Genomic DNA, 17,063 nt, shown 5'->3' with positions numbered 1-17,063 from the left:
AATAAATTGATTTAGTTTTATTGGAATATGAGAAGATAACATGGATTTTCTTTGTGTTGTAAAACAAAAGGTTAAATTTGTCCACCTCAATACGTATGACGTCATCACGTAATGTGTACGTGTACATCACGTGACGTGCAAATGCAGTAGTGTCAAGAGTGAAACAAGAATGGCCTTTGCAAGTGACCAAGACGTAAAGGTACAATTTTTAATACAGCTAGGTAGTCCAAAAATTATTATTTTATTTTATTTTTTAAATAGGAGGAAGAAGAGTAAGCCTGTTACAAATCATTTCTTAATGGCGTGTAACTTTCTTTACCGCTGCTTTCAGTTTCTCACGTGGTGAACGCATGAGCCTGTTTGTAAACAATTGTTGTGCACCACGCAGCTGAGTTGGTCATTTTTAGTCTTTGTGTAATGATTACAATAAGTGATGACAATTGTGTTATCTCCTTCTCTTCTCTATCACCGCTTCCGGGGCCTGATACATTTACGCCATTTTGTGTGTTGTAGTCAAGATGAAAGTCATATTGCATTAAATATCAAATAGCGGTTTGTGTCAGTCGTGAGAAATGTATCAGTCATCTCTTAGTCATTCTGGATTCACAAAACAACCATTATGACTGGAGATACACTCTACTGACCACCTTTATAAAATGCTAGTGCTAAATTATTATTGATAACTTTCAAAAATTCAAAAAGACTTTTCCATTCGTTCATTTCTTTCTTTATTTTAAGTCTGTAGTAAATTATCCCACTGTACATATTTCAAAACGTAGCATTAGCCATGGATTGCGGAACGGACCAAAAAAAAAGCTATTTCATTAGCTATTGCTGGTCACAGTTACACAGTTATTACATAAGTACTATGTGTTTTATTAAAGGTTTCCGAACCATGTCAAGATAATCCGTATGGATTTAATGGTGTGGTTGTGTTCGGAGATAAAACCTATAGCATGACTCCAGGAATTATCCCAGATATGACTGGCTTCAATCAATACCTTACTAGGTAAGTCAAGTGGATCCTCTGAAGTGCATGGGTGCAGTCAGAATGAGCAATGTTATGAATTGAAGACACATACTGTAGCAGAAAGCAGTTTGAAGATAAAAATATCTTGATGGATAGGTTTCTTACATACACACAGCTTTTCACTTCATAAAACATGAACTGATGTCCTGGAGTCCTGTGGATTGTTGTGATGTTTTTATCAGCTGATGGATTGATGGTACCCATTCAATGCAGAGGATCCATTTGTGAGCACATTATGTAACGCAAACAAAATCATCTACATCTTGGATGACCTGAGAGTGAAAACATCTTCAGCAAATTTTCATTTTTGGATGAACTATTCCTTTTAGAGCTGCAACTAACGACTATTTTTTATGTCGACTAATCTAACGATTATTTTTTTCGATTAGTCGACTAATCTAACGATTATTTTTATTACAATAAATAATCGAATGTTCTTTTTTTTTATTAGCTAATGATTCCTTTGGATAACTTTACCAAAAAAAATATAAGTACAACTTCTAATATAATATTTCAGCCTTTATTCATTTTCAACTTATGTGGTTGAAGTTTTCACAGTATAAAATAAATAAGAGGCAAAGAAAATTATTTTACAATGGTAAATATGAGCTTATGATAGCATTTATAATTAAACCACAGTAGCCATACATTTACAGTTGTCTGAGACGTCATGAAATGTTCTTTAGCATCACAAACCATAAAATGTAGTCAGGGTTCTGCTATGGTTTAGCATGGTTTCCAGAGATCTGGAGCTGATTCGGGGTAGCTCGGTGGTTTGTGACTGTTGTCTCGCGCCGCACTGTCTTTTAATGGGCCGTTCACATATCACGTCTATTGCGCGCTCAAGTTCGTTATTTCCAACGTAGGAAGAGACTCGCTCTTTTTTTCCAGGCGTGTCCGCATCGCATCGAGTTAAAAAAATCTCAACTTTTCAGAATGCCGCAAGCGCAAGAATATCAGACCTGAACCAGGAAGTTGGTCACCAGATCACACGGTAACCAGTTAAACCGTAACACCGGAGAGCGCCAAGTTGTTTTCCTCTGAGGTGCTCGCGCATCGCAGTGCTGCCGTGGTTCACCATATCGGTTTTACAAAGGGAACAAAGGGCCATTTTATTTGTCCTCTGTTTAAAGTATTCACATACTTTTGATAACAATGGTCTCTGTTTTTGTGATAGAATGCAACTTTCTCCATTCCCAGTATGCCATTACGCGAGATGTAAACAAACAGTGTGACGCGTCGACGCATTTCACACACATCGACGTATTTTTGTAGTCGACGTAATCGATGACGTCGACGCGTTGTTGCAGCACTAATTCCTTTACAGGCTAGAAAGCTTAGTTTGCAGTCTATGTTAATTGCTAATTATTTGTTTTCTGAACATTTGTTTTTCATAGAAGGGATTTTATTTTTTTTGAGTGAACTTATTTTTTATTCTTTGCAACAGACGTGGAAACGGCTTCATTACTGGAATCATTAATGCAGACCATCAGAATAATGGTACAATGTTCATTTATTTATTTATTCTTTTTCTATTGACTTGAGAAACACCATTTAATGAACTCTTAGAAGTGTCATTTCAAGTGTGTCTATTCACTATTTATTGTACTGAACACTTTGAAAACCACATTATCTTCTCTAAATCAGCTCAAGCATCTCGTCAATCGCTGTCAGTGAATGTAATGGTTACTGTGTCTGCTATATCGCTCCCAATGAACACTCACGACCAACCAGGAGGTCGTCACATGGACCCACCTTTTACTGATGGTGAGACATTAGATGTATTAGTATTTCAGCAAAGTGATATAAGATTTAGGATTACCAAATGCAAATCTACTGTAGTATGGCACATTATGAAACAAACGCACTGATTGGTTCTCCTGGTTGCTGCAGGTGACGTGTTACACTCCGTTTATGGATGGGGAAGGAACATGTCTCAGCTTTGGGACAGAGATGAACAACACGAGGAAGAGGAGAAAAATGTACGTCTGAAGATGAAGAAGAAAAAAGCTGGAAGAAGGAGGAAAAGATCCCGTAATGCTGGTCATTAGAGGGGCTAAAGATCTGACCAGCATGTGTCAGATCAAACATTAAAAATAATATTCATAGTATTTTCATTATTTTGTACTTTTTGCTTTACTAATTTTAAGATGCGGTCATATTTACAATTTGGTGAATTTTTGTAGGCAAAATCCAGTCATCTACACAGTCATCTACACAGAAGTTTACCCAAGCAGATTTTACACGGGGTTCACGTTGGTCAAGCAAATTCACTGCTTGGTTTGAAAGTGACTCCTGAGTTGTGCTTCAAACAGCACTACACTGATGAAAATGGACAATGTACCTTTTCTTTTTGCCTGCATAATTTCACTAATGTGACAGCAACTTTATTGTGTTAACCCTAAACTTTAGTATACTGTGTATTTACTAACAAAATAATCAGCTTTTTCATTGTACTGAACTAATCCACATCTGCAGTGTTAAAGGTATAATCCACCAAAATAAATAAAGAATAATTTACTCAGCCTCTTGCTGTCCTAGGTATATATGACTTTCTTCTTTCAGACAAATACAATCAGAGTTATATTAAAAATATGATAGGAAACGTGGAGTTATAACTCTCGAGAAGAGATTTATGACAGATAATATAAGTTACTAAATTAATACACGATTTTGATCTCTCCAAGTGATCATATTTACCATGTTTACTATAGTGACGTTAATGTTTAGCGTACATAGTCTTTTACATCACTTAAAATATTTCTGCACTCCCAAACCATTATTATATTTTGATGACATATGCTACGCAGAGCTAAACTCTCAAGACGAGACTTATGACAGATAAAATATGTTACTAAATATATTCACGATTGTGATGGAGAATAAGAAGCTGACATGATTTCTCCTGGTTGCGTTTACCATGTTTACTGTGGTAACGTTAATGTATAGCGTGCATAATCTTTTACATCGCTTATAAATATTTCTGCCTTGTATGGTGATTATAATTCACATCAGATCCAATTTATTTCAAACACTAAAATAAAGTTTTGAGCTTAGCCTAGCTAGGCTTTTCTCCGCTGCCATTTTCTCTGGCCTATCGTGGCCTAACTCTCAGCATGACCTATCGTGGCCTCTATGACTGTCCATCCTATCGTGGCCTCTATCACTGTCCATTCTATCGTGGCCTCTATCACTGTCCATCCTATCGTGGCCTCTATCACTGTCCATCCTATCGTGGCCTCTATCAGTGTCCGCACTATCGTGGCCTCTATCAGTGTCCGCACTATCGTGGCCTCTATCAGTATCCGCACTATCGTGGCCTCTATCACTGTCTGGCCTACCTTGGCCTCTATCACTATCCGGCCTATCGTGGTCCATCTCCTCTACTCTATAAGCTAAATCCTTTTAAGATCTAACCTGATACATTGTTAAAAGCTTTCATAATCACTTTTATTTTGACTATCTATTTGCAATTACTGGTGGTGGTGAGATACTATTCATATTACCACTTTCAACCAATGGTTTTCCCTTTGTTTGCCTATCTAAAGCCCTATTCGGATGGGAATAGTTTTGCAGGGGGTCGTTAGAGAAATGTGTGTTTCACAGACGTACTTGGTGATTTTAATCCCGTCCGAATCTGCCACGTCTGTGTTTTTCTCACACAACCTCTGTGATAATTCCAGAGCAAATTACCTACTGTTTTTCAGCAAACTCAGTGATCCTCTGAGAAAACTAATCCCGTCCAAATGCGAATGTCTGTGATTGCCGGTGATATTTTATTTCACAACGCATTTCCTTGTGTGTTTTGGCCAACGTGAATTACCGTAGATGCTCTTACTGCACGCATGTTTGATATATTTGCTTACCGGCAAAGAAATAATAATAAAAAATACTAAAATCAAGAGCAAGATCAAGTAAACTGTCAATACCTGCTATTGTAATATCAGCATCAGGTAAGATTACTCATGTTCATTTATGTACTCAGTTACATAATGTTTTAATTACATTTAATTAAAAAAAAGGAAAAACAAGTTAAACTAAAGGAACCACACATTAACATGGTTTTGCTATACTAGCCAATTAGTATTTATTGTGTAATAATACTAATGGCAATCATTCTAAATGAATGCAATGCACACATACGTATGATCTCTGTGACGCCCAGATGCACAAATCAGACCCTCCCACCTCTGTAATAAACACGGAGATGTTAGTCCCGTCCGAATTGGTACATGAAAATCACAGACGTCAGGTGGTAAGAATCGAAACTCAAACGTAGTTTAGAAAACTAGTCCTGTCCGAATAGGGCTTAAGTGTCATTTTCTTTATGTATTCTATTTCTCTGGCCTTCCCCTCGTGGTATTCTTTCTGAGCCTATCTTCCTTTTAGGTTTACCCTTTGTAGCTATGTGGTAAATCTTCTATGGCCAACCCGGGGCCATTTTCCTCAGTATGGCCTCATGGGTCTCTATCACTGTCTGGGCTATAGTGGCCCCTATCAATATCCAGCCTTCTTGGCCTCTATTACTATCTATTCTATGGTTGCCTCTCTCTCTGAGGCTCTGCGGTCCATCTTCGGTGTCTCGCTTCCCTCACTCATCTAAGTGTCATTTCCTTCTGCAGCCCATTTCTCTGGCCTTCTCCTCTGTGGCCCACCGGGACCGTTCCCCTCGGTGGCCCGCTGGGGCCTTTTCTGCGGCCTATCATGGCCTCTCTCTCTGAGGCTCTGTGGTCTATCTTCATTGCCATATAAGCTCATACTTTAGCTATAATCTGATGTTGTATTCTTATGTCTGGCTATTTATCTCAGTTTATCTCTTTTCATTCATGTTCCAGGATCTTCTAAGAAATACTTCACCTGGTGCGCATTACATTTTTCATCTTTCTTTTGGAGTAGGCTCCGCCCTGCCTTCGTCTTCGGCAGGATTAGCTGGTATCTACAGACTTCAGATCTACGCTACGGATGGGACCTACGCCAAAATAATTCTGTTTTTGTATGTTTTTGTAAAAAAAAACTTCAGTCTTATCTACACCTCCTGAGTCTTTCTGGTAGAACTTACAAAATCACCCACTATACTGTACATTGTGATATAGCCTGATTTGTTGGTCTGCTAGACTGGATTGCTTTCCACTACAGATGAACCGCTCCAGAGTCCAGAGTTTGTTTTCAATTGCTTTGGTGCAGATCTGAGCATAATTGCTTGTGTTCACATATGCCCAAACTAACCAAGCTAAGGTGGGAACATGCCAGGCTCCGAAGCAACTGGGCAGGTGTGAAAGCACCTCAATCTTCCATTTCAGTTAGCCAGTGTTGTGCTACATCCAAACCAGAAATGGCCCTAATCTGCTTTATTATGTATGGAGCATTTTTGCCCTGTCACTGGCTGGCCTTACACACTGATTAGCCAGTGTTGACTGTGATTTGCAAAAAGTGGACTAAATCGTAATTTACTATTTGGGCAGTATTTATCATTTTATATGTGGGCCACTTTAGGCTCACAGCCACATTAGCCAGTGTTTGCTGTGCCATATCTTTTTGAAAACTGGCCAAGATACATTTTAGGAAAACCGGGCCACATTTGTGGCATCATATCAAGAAACTCTACCGACCTCAGTGTGTATCAGTCTCTCCTCTCTTCCTTCTCTGCAAATGTCTTCACGGCTAAATCATTCTACTACCACAACAAAATTAACAGCTGTTGTGACGCTCGGAAACTCTTCAAGACTTTCTCTTCTCTTCTTAATCCTCCGCCACCACCTCCTCCATCGACTCTTACAGCGGACGACTTTGCAGTTTTCTTCACAAATAAGACAAGATCCATCAGTGACCAATTCTCCACACCGCAGACTGAGGACAACTTCACAATGACCGATGCACACTCTTTCTCCTCCTTCTCCCCACTCTCAGAGATGGACATCTCCAAACTTCTCCTGTCCAATCATCCTACTACTTTTCTACTTGATCCGATCCCCACTCACCTCCTTCAAGGGTCTCTTCTTCAGTCATACCTTCGCTTACTCACATTATCAACTCCTCTCTTCACTCTGGAACATTTTCCTCAGCATTCAAGCAGGCTCGGGTAAGCCCACTGCTCAAGAAACCATCTCTAAATCCAGCGCTTCTTGAAAACTACAGACCGGTATCCCTTCTTCCATACATTGCAAAGACACTTGAGTGAGCTGTGTTCAACCAGCTTTCTATGTTCCTTGTACAGAACAACCTCCTGGACAGCAACCAATCTCGCTTCAAAAGTGGCCACTCAACTGAGACTGCTCTCGGTTACTGAAGCCCTGCGACTAGCAAGAGCAGCTTCAAAATCCTCGGTACTCATCTTACTGGACCTGTCTGCTGCTTTTGACACTGTTAATCACCAGATTCTACTGTCCACCCTCAGAAAGATGGGCATCTCTAGAACTGTACTCCTGTGGGTTAAGTCCTACCTCTCTGACAGATCCTTCAGTGTGTCTTGGAGAGATGATGTTTCAAAGTCACACCACCTTGCTACTGGGGTTCCCCAAGGCACAGTACTTTGATCACTTCTCTTCTCCATCTACATGACATCATTAAGATCTGTCATTCAGAAGCATGGCTTTTCTCATCACTGCTACGTTAATGACACCCAACTCTACTTCTCATTCCAGCCAGATGACCCAACGGTAGCTGCTCGCATTTCAGCCTGTCTGAGTGACATTTCTAGCTGGATGAATGACAATCACCTTCAGCTTAACCTTACGAAGACAGAACTCCTGGTGATTCCAGCTAACCCATTGCTTCATCACAACTTCTCTATACAGCTGGGTTCATCAACCATTACTCCTTTGAGGACAGCCAGAAACCTAGGAGTTGTGATGGATCATCAGTTAAGCTTCACAGACCACATTGCTACAACGACCTGGTCCTGCAGGTTTGCCTTATACAACATTAGGAAGATTAGACCCTTCCTGTCAGAGCAAGCAACCCAACTTCTTGTCCAAGCTCTTGTTCTCTCCAGACTGGACTATTGTAATGTTCTCCTGGCGGGCCTTCCTGCATGTACTGTCAAGCCTCTGCAATTGATCCAGAATGCAGCAGCGAGGGTTGTCTTCAATGAGCCAAAAAAAAAACCATGTGACTCCTCTCCTCATCAGGTTTCACTGGCTACCAGTAGCCGCTCGCATCAAATTCAAGGTACTGATGCTTGCCTACAAGACAACCACTGGCACGGCACCAACATACCTAAACTCAGTCTTATGTGCCCTCCAGAAGTTTGCACTCTGCAAGTGAATGACACCTTGTGGTGCCATCCCAAAGACGTTCCAAATCACTCTCACGGACCTTTTCCTGGACTGTGCCCAGCTGGTGGAATGACCTCCCAATCTCAATTCGTACAGCTGAGTCTTTACTCATTTTCAAGAAACATCTAAAGACTCATCTTTTTCGCCTGCACTTAACCAACTAATACCAGCACTTTTCCTTTTCCTGTCTTTTCATTTATAAAAAAAAAAACTGGCTATGCGTTCTAAACTAGACTAACTGAGACTAGACTAACTTGTCATGGCACTTGTAAACTGTTGTTGTTCTCTTGTTGACCAGACTGCTTCTATTGTTCTCTTTGGATAAAAGCGTCTGCTAAATGATTAAATGTAAATGTAAATGTAATATGCAGGCCAGTTTATGCTCACAACCACATTAGCCAGTACATATTGTACCACAATTTTGCCAAAACTGGCCCAGGTATTTTTCAAGATAACTGGGCCACATTTGTTGCTTCACATGCAGGCAACTTTAGACTCACAGCCACATTTAGCCAGGTGCTTACTGTGCCATATCTTTGCAAAAACCATCTCAGACACATTTCAATATACTTGGGCCACATTTGCTGAAACATATTAACGATTAGATTCATCATTATTATCATTATGCACAGTGCGAGTATAGAGCTAATGAAATGCAAAACTGTGGACCACATTTGGTTTACACTCTGACAGCCACCCGGATGGGGTAGCTTGTGCCACATTTTTGCCAAAGGTGGCCCAATTTTGGTTGGCAAAATTTAGGCCATATTCACTATTTACAACATGGGCCACTTTGGGGTCACATTCAGATTACACATTGTTGTGAACACCAGATCTTTGCCTACAGAGGCCCACATGTGATTTGATAAATTTGAACCATTTTTTCTATTTTACATGTGGGCGACTTCAGGCTTACTTCCATTTGGTCCAGGCCACAAAAAGGCCAGCAGTGCAAAATCATTTGCCTATTTTCCACTGTCGGGGAATGCGAGCAAGTGCTTTAAATGGGCCAGACAGGGCTAATAGCCTTGTACCTTTAGCACCAAGATAGCACCAAAATATTACTGCGTTTCCACCATCGGTCCAGAAGCTCCGCTGTGCTTCATTAAAACCGACCCTTTACACACCTCTCAGGAACAACGTCACAAAACCCCATCATTTCAACAACAAAGAGAATTTGTCAGAAAACCAATGAGAAATAAGTCACTGGATCTAACACATTCACAAAACGAACATGATAAAAGCGGACATTTGTTTGCATGCTTTGTTAAATATTTTAATCCGAAAGCTTCAATGTTTTACTATAATAAGTGATACATTAATCATAATGAATTAATTTATCAGGATTGAAAATTAGTCACACAGAAATAAAGCATTATGAACATGTTTCTGTTTCTGTTTATTTGTAGTCAAAGTAGCCTATATTCATCACATTTAGAAAGAATAATTTTTTTTATAAAAGCTCCCAATCAAAAACCATTATTATATTTTTATGACAGGCTAAACAGAGCTAAACTCTGGAGACGAGAAAAACAAAGATAGAATATGTTCCTAAATAAATACACGATTGTGATAATAAGAATAAGAATAAGAAGCTGACATTTGATTTCTTCAAGTGGTTGTATTTACCATGTTTACTATGGTAACATTAATGCCAAGCGTGCATATTCTTTTGTTTTGCTTATAAATATTTCTGCCTTGTATGGTGATGTATTTAATAAAAAAAATATATATAAAAAAATGAATGCTGGAGTCATAGTGAGTGAGTGACGTGACATTCAGCCAAGTATTGTTACCCATACTCAGAATTTGTGCTCTGCATTTAACTCATCCAAAGTGCACACACACAGAGAAGTGAACACACACACACACACACACTCCCAGGAGCAGTTGCTCAAAGTCACCCAAGTCGTAGAATTGAGGGTGGAGAGAGAACTGTACATGCACCTACAATTCCTGCCGACACTCCTGTAGCCCCAGCTAGAGAAAAATAACAAATAAACTGATTTAATAAAAAAAACGCCCCAAAAGTGGGTAGTCCCAAAATTAGTTCTGGTAATATGAAATGGTTCTGGTGGTGCGAAAGGCCCTACAGTGAAGAGGACACTATACTGTCAAAAACAGAGTATGTGAGCGTAGTAGGGCTGTCAAAATTGCTCAAAAATGACGTTCGAATATTCCCTCTAAAAAACACACGAATATTCGAACTATTTGAACATCTGTTTGCGCATGTTGTCAATAACAGGACAAAATAATACAAAGAGACATAACTACTTGTATAGATAGTCTATTTAAGTTTAAACATATATGACAACGTATTACCTACACAAAAACAAGGAAATCAACTAATGGCCAAGACTGCAGACCTCAAGCTCTCTCACCCTCACGTTCTCTGCACATAATGGTTTAAATGAACAAAACAAATTTTTGTGCAAGCAATTTAAGGTAGCGACTGTTGTCCCAAATATAGCAGGCTTCATTCAGTGATTGAAACAAATATTATTAATATTAATTGAAGTTTAACAGCATATAGAACTGACATTGAATGCTCCGAGCGAGCTGTGCTGTGGTAAACATGAAACTTTTCCTTGACATTAAACGATAAATAATCAAACCTCGGATTCATTGCTTGACAGAACTCCCCGAAGCCTGCCCCATCCGTGATATTGATCGGTCTCATGTCCTTACTGAACAAAATTATTTTATCCGTTTTTTTTTTAACTATTCGAATACATATTCGAATTTAGAATATTCGTTGACAGCCCTAGAGCGTAGTGGAGCACCAACAGGCTGCATAAACAAATTCCTTGAGAACTATACCTTCTCTTTCATGTAAATTTTTGCCGTCAACATAGCCTTCACATTCTTTCTCATTTGAGTGATCCTTCTCTATAAAGCTAGCTAAATTTGTTTAATGTGAATTCTTGCTAAATATGCAGTTATATTATGGGTCAATGGCATGAATGGCAATGGCGGTGGTGAAGCGAGTTAAAACCATGACACTCCGATTTTTAAAAAATCCCCTCCTCGCACAAGTCAAAATCACACTGCTCTACACCATGCTCCGCACTCCCACTCTGCTCCGCTCACATACTCTGGTCAAAAAGCACCATCTATGAGACGTTAACCCAAGGTCCTGACTCTCTGTGGTGGTTAAAAATACAAGGCACTTCTCGTAAAAAGTAGGGGGGTAACCCTGGTGTCCTGGCCAAATTGCTGCCACTGGTCCTTGTCAATCATGAACTCCTAATAACCCCCATCCACTTGATTGGTTCTATGACTCTTTCTCCTCTCCACCTGTAACTGGTGTGTGGCTGCCCTCACATCAGCTAGGATACTCAATTGAAAAGTAACACAAGTCACGTTAATTACACAGACTGCAAGAATGGAACGCAGTATGGTTCGAGATAACATAAAAAATATACAATGGGGAGTACAACAAAGTGAAGAGGCATACCGTGATGTCTTTTTATAACAGAGATGGAGATGTAAACGCAAACTTTACATGATAGCAGGAGCAAAAAGTTGGGCTAAGGGGCTCATTTTTTATAACAACTAGTAGTGTTACATATCATTTAAGCTAAGAAAAGAACACAACACTGCAGAAAACAGTTGAATGTCGTTATTGATGTTTTCTGTGTTTGTGGAGCAAATATGTTAAAACATTCTGCAACGAGTTTAACTCCACTTTTTGTACTCTTTGCTGTGGTAGGTACCCCAACAGAAGGGTACCAAAAAAGTGTTATGGTAAGGTTCTCTTTCGGAGATAATAGTAGTAAATAAAGGATTGTTATGATCTGTCATTAGCGGTTAGACAGATCATAGTTGATCGGAGATGCATACGGACCAGGCACCACAGTTTTCAGTCATCTTAAACTCAATCAAACTGCATCTCAAACAAATAAGAAAACAAATAAGTCTAATACATGGATCATTACAAGTTTCTGCAAACACATTTCCAGTCCTATGTTTTGCTTAAGATCACATGCACTGGCTTCTAAACACTGTCACACTGTTTTTGGTGTGTGGTGGATTTGAGGAGTTAATTTGTGGTTCATAATGATGTATGCAAATGCTGTGAGTACATACTGTAACTAAATATGAGTAGTATTTTTTGTGTGCCACAAAAAGCAGAATTCAAATGTATTCATTAAAAGTACATGAAAATGTATTAAAATTGATCAGATTTGGTGTATTCAAAATGCACATGGATTTCGAATAGTTTGCAGAAAATATGCACCAATTACATTACAAACGTTGTTGTACAATCACAACAAATCAGTTAAAATGCCTTACTGCTAATCAAAAAACAAACCACAAACTGGTTTTGCAACAGAAATGAAAACAGGAAGTGTACTTTAAGAGTCCCAGCCTTTTAACACTCCATCATTTTTAGAGGAAACTATCTGTTGTTTGGAGAAATGAAAGTAATCAGTGTTGAGAATATTTCAAGCAGCCCTGTTTATTTTACACTGGTTCGATATAGCGAGTTAAAGATTATGGCTGGCTGATACTGTATATTGTGCATTGGAAAGGATGCATCAACAAATTAGTGGTGGAAAGAGTACTAAAAAATTTTACTTAAGTATTGATCAGTATTGCTACTTAAGGAATAATTTACTTAAGTGCAAGTAAAAGTGCTGAGAAATAATATGACTCAAGTAAGAGTAAAAAAGTAGTTTGCTGAAAAACTACTCAAGGTAATGGTTTGTTGTTTGTTTGTTTTTTTGTGGGTTTTTTTTACCAAAAAATAGACGATGTGAGCAGTGTCTCAAGTCTCATTTATTTATATAGCCCTTTCTACTACAACGTAGACCAAAGGACTGTACATCTAAAAGCAAGGAAACATCAAAAATACAAAAAACAAAATATGGAATGACAAGTCAAGAATTAAAAGAAACAGAATACAAATACATTTTCACACGAGTTTTAAAAACATCAACTGACGGTGCAGATCTTATATCAGGGGGAAGAGCATTCCACAGTCTAGGTCCAACGACTGAGAAAGCTCGATCCCCTTTAGTTTTGAGACAAGTTCTTGGAACAAAGAGCAGTAAACAATTAAAGGACCTTTGAGATCTACCAGAGTTCATAAGCACCAAATCCTTGATATATTCCGGGGCCAACTCGTGAACAGCTTTATAAACATATAACAAAACCTTATACTGTATCCGATATTTCACAGGGAGCCAATGAAGCCTTTTCATAACAGGTGTCATATGCTCCCTATTCTTAATACCAGTCAGGAGCCTCGCTGCAGCATTTTGAACCAGCGGCAATCTTGAGATAAGAGATTGACTAATTCCTACATATAGAGCATTACAGTAATCCAAACGCGTAGAGATGAATGTGTGAATCACTGTTTCCAGATCAGGAACAGACAAAAGAGATTTAATTTTTGCAATAGTCCTTAACTGATAAAAACAAGCATAAGAGCAGAGTCAAAAATTACACCTAAATTTCTTATTTAAGGCTGAACGTATGTTTCCCATATACCTAGAAAATCGCCTAAACCACTGTCATCCTTCTTCATCCCAAACACCATGACTTCAGACTTACTGGCATTTAACTGCAAGCAGTTTTGCTGTAACCAACTGGTCACCTCCTTTAAACAAGCAACCAGGGATAAATTAGGGTTTGATCCTCCAGCTCCAATCAGTAAATAAATCTGAATGTCATCGGCATATAGGTGATAAAATATACCATATTTCTTGAAAATTTGACCTAGAGGCAGCAAAAACAGAGTAAAGAGAATAGGTCCCAGAATTGAACCCTGAGGTACTCCACAATCCAGAAAAACTGACCCGGAGGAAAAATCCCCAACCTTCACAGAAATTGAACGTCCGCTTAAATATGAGGAAAACCATTTTAAAACCGTCCCTCTCAACCCTACAACGTGTTCCAAACGATTAATAAGAATATTGTGATCAATTAGATCAAAAGCTGCACTAAGATCCAACACAATTAGAGCCTGAGTCTGCAATAAGTAATAGATCATTTGAGATTTGCAGTAAAGCTTATTCAGTACTGTGTCCTGCCCGAAAACCAGACTGACAGACATCTACAGGGTTAACCCTGATCCTAACACGCATGCACTTTAATGTCTGTTTCATAAGTGAGACTCAGGAAATCCCTTATGGACAAATGCATCAGATATCACTCCAGCTGAATAACATGCAGATGGAGATGCTTTGACTGAATGAAGAAACGTGGAAGACAATAAACACACAACTGCAATAAAATGCTAATTGACATAGCTTTTATCACAGTATAAAATTAGACTCTCTTACTGTGATAAGAAGCAACATGGAACCGCAGAAGCTAACTGTTTCAAACATGACTGATGTTATATAGTGATTTTGGATGAAACATGATATCAGTCTCATAAATTGTCATGTCAGGTTTAAGCAAACATACAATACCAACTGTTTTATAACAAATTTTCAAAACTACATTCACGTACAAGTGCTTGTACACAAAACACGGGTCTGTCATGATCCTGCCTCAAGACTAGAGAAAAAGTCAGGACATGAAGGCAGAATCATGACACATTAGTCATAACCAAAACCATAAATGTTAAACTGGTTTACCCAGAGCAACAAACAGGAACTGTAAGAGTCCCAGCCCTTTTGTTTGCATCAGCTTCAGTTACAACCATTTGATGTTTGCAGAAGTGACAGACAAACGGCTGAAGGAGGACTGGGAATATTTCAAGCAGCACTGTCTATTTCACGCTGGTTGATATAAAGAGTTACATTTAAAGATGGCTGACAGAGGACATATTTGTGTCCTGTGTGTCAGAAAGGATGTGTCAAAAAATTCCACATAAAGGGAGGAACAGAGAAGACCAGCACAGAACAAACAACTATCCTGAATGGACATCATTTAAGTGAACTTCATAAAAGCGAGTGTGCTTTTTACAAGTTCACATGAGAAAAACTAATTCTGTTATGTACAGGTAAACTAAACTTTTAAACCGAAATGGAAGACTGTCCAGATCCAGCTACAGAAGGAGAACTTCTTGAAATACGGCGTGACACAGAAGGTAGGAGAGAACTCAATGTCAAATACTTCTTTTTGAATTTTGTTTCAATTATTTTCGTTTTATTGGAATATGAGAAGATAACATGGATTTCTTTTGTGTTGTAAAACAAAAAATTTAATTTGTCCACCTCAATACGTATGACGTCATCACGTAATGTGTACGTGTACATCACGTTATTTGCAAATGCGGTAGTGTCAAGAGTGAAACAAAGATGGCCTTTGCAAGTGACCAAGACGTAAAGGTACAATTTTTTAACACAGCTAGGTAGTCCAAAATTATTATTATATTTTTTTCAAAATAGGAGGAAGAAGAGTAGGCCTGTTACAAATCATTTCTTAATGGCATGTAAAGGCATGTAACTGTCTTTACCGCTTCTTTCAGTTTCTCACGTGGTGAACGCATGAGCCTGTTTGTAAACAATTGTTGTGCACCACGCAGCTGAGTTGGTCATTTTTAGTCTTTGTGTAATGAGACTTTGTGTAACCACTCGACTGACCACCTTTATAAAATGCTAGTGCTAAATTATTATTGATAACTGTCAAACATTCAAATTTCAAAACATTCGGTTCATTTCTTTCTTTATTTTAAGTCTGTAGTAAATTATCCCACTGTACATATTTCAAAATGTAGCATTAGCAATGGATTGGGGAACGGACCAAAAGAAAGGGGGGCCTGAGGTGCGGGTGACTGTTGGTGGTTTGGGGTGTGGTTGGCATTATAATGCCTTTTAACTGTACCAAATATTGTGAATGTACTATATAGAGTCTACAAGATTGTACGTTACATCCTAGTATACATTTTATTATTAGAAACAATACTAGAATATTAGTTAGATGCCAGATGTATTATGTGGTTTTAAGCTATGACTCTAGATGACAGATTTTTAGAATTGAGATCACGGTTCTCCCAAGATTCTGAAAACAAACATTAGACCACCAAACAAAATAATATGAAGGCTAATTTATTTGAGGTTCTGACAAAATGTTTTAAATGAAATATAAATGAATCTATCTATAAATGTCTAGAATGTTATAAATGAGTCTCCTCTTTCACTAACATTGAATTTAAAAAAAAAACTGTGTGATAGCAAGGCCTTTAGAATAGTTTTGGCTATATTTTCATAATTTATAGAGCATTTAATTTTTTTATATCTGCCTTTCATCAATATTTTTAAATGTGTCTTGGTATTATTCATACATTATTTTGTGTTGCCATTTTATTCCTAATTTGCATTATATTTAACATTGTTCTGCAAATGTGTGCAGGCCAAATCCAGTCATTCCAATAAGCATCCACGCAATAACTAGTTTTGTGCAGATTTCACCATGGATTCAAGTTGGTCATGTGAATTTTTAAAGTCACTTCTGTGTGATCTTTGCATCATACTGTACATTGCTATACTATTGACAACATACAAAATTTTGCAGACATCTCTTCAATGTGACTGTGACAACTAAAGTTCAAGAGTATACACGTGACGTTCATTTAATGACATATTTCAGCTTTTTCATTAGCTATTGCTGGTCACAGTTACACAGTTATTACATAAGTACTATGTGTTTTATTAAAGGTTTCCGAACCATGTCAAGATAATCCGTATGGATTTAATGGTGTGGTTGTGTTTGGAGATGAAACCTATAGCATGACTCCAGGAATTATCCCAGATATGACTGGCTACAATCAATACCTTACTAGGTAAGTCTGTAAAATTAAA

The 17,063-nt window shown here is 38.3% G+C and overlaps 1 protein-coding gene across 23 annotated transcripts in view; it reads left to right on the top strand.

Annotated features, from left to right (window-relative positions):
• The window catches only part of tada2a (transcriptional adaptor 2A), a 94,605-nt gene that overhangs the window by 36,899 nt on the left and 40,643 nt on the right, over positions 1–17,063 (top strand). For 5 of the 23 annotated variants that reach the window (XM_052577259.1, XM_052577255.1, XM_052577266.1 and 2 more), the window contains one exon: positions 16,920–17,044. The exons of 5 other annotated variants lie outside the window; for them this stretch is intronic. The gene's annotated coding sequence lies outside the window, so the exon portion shown is untranslated. Of the gene's footprint in view, positions 1–70; positions 200–14,965; positions 15,350–16,919; positions 17,045–17,063 lie in introns of those variants that run through there. 13 more of the 23 variants (XM_052577268.1, XM_052577270.1, XM_052577271.1 and 10 more) reach the window with 7 other exon arrangements.

Source organism: Carassius gibelio, chromosome B15 (genome assembly GCF_023724105.1).
Source record: "Carassius gibelio isolate Cgi1373 ecotype wild population from Czech Republic chromosome B15, carGib1.2-hapl.c, whole genome shotgun sequence".
NCBI lineage: Eukaryota > Metazoa > Chordata > Actinopteri > Cypriniformes > Cyprinidae > Carassius > Carassius gibelio.
The sequence above is the reverse complement of the archived record's forward strand: the minus strand, read 5'-3'. Positions and strand labels throughout refer to the sequence as shown.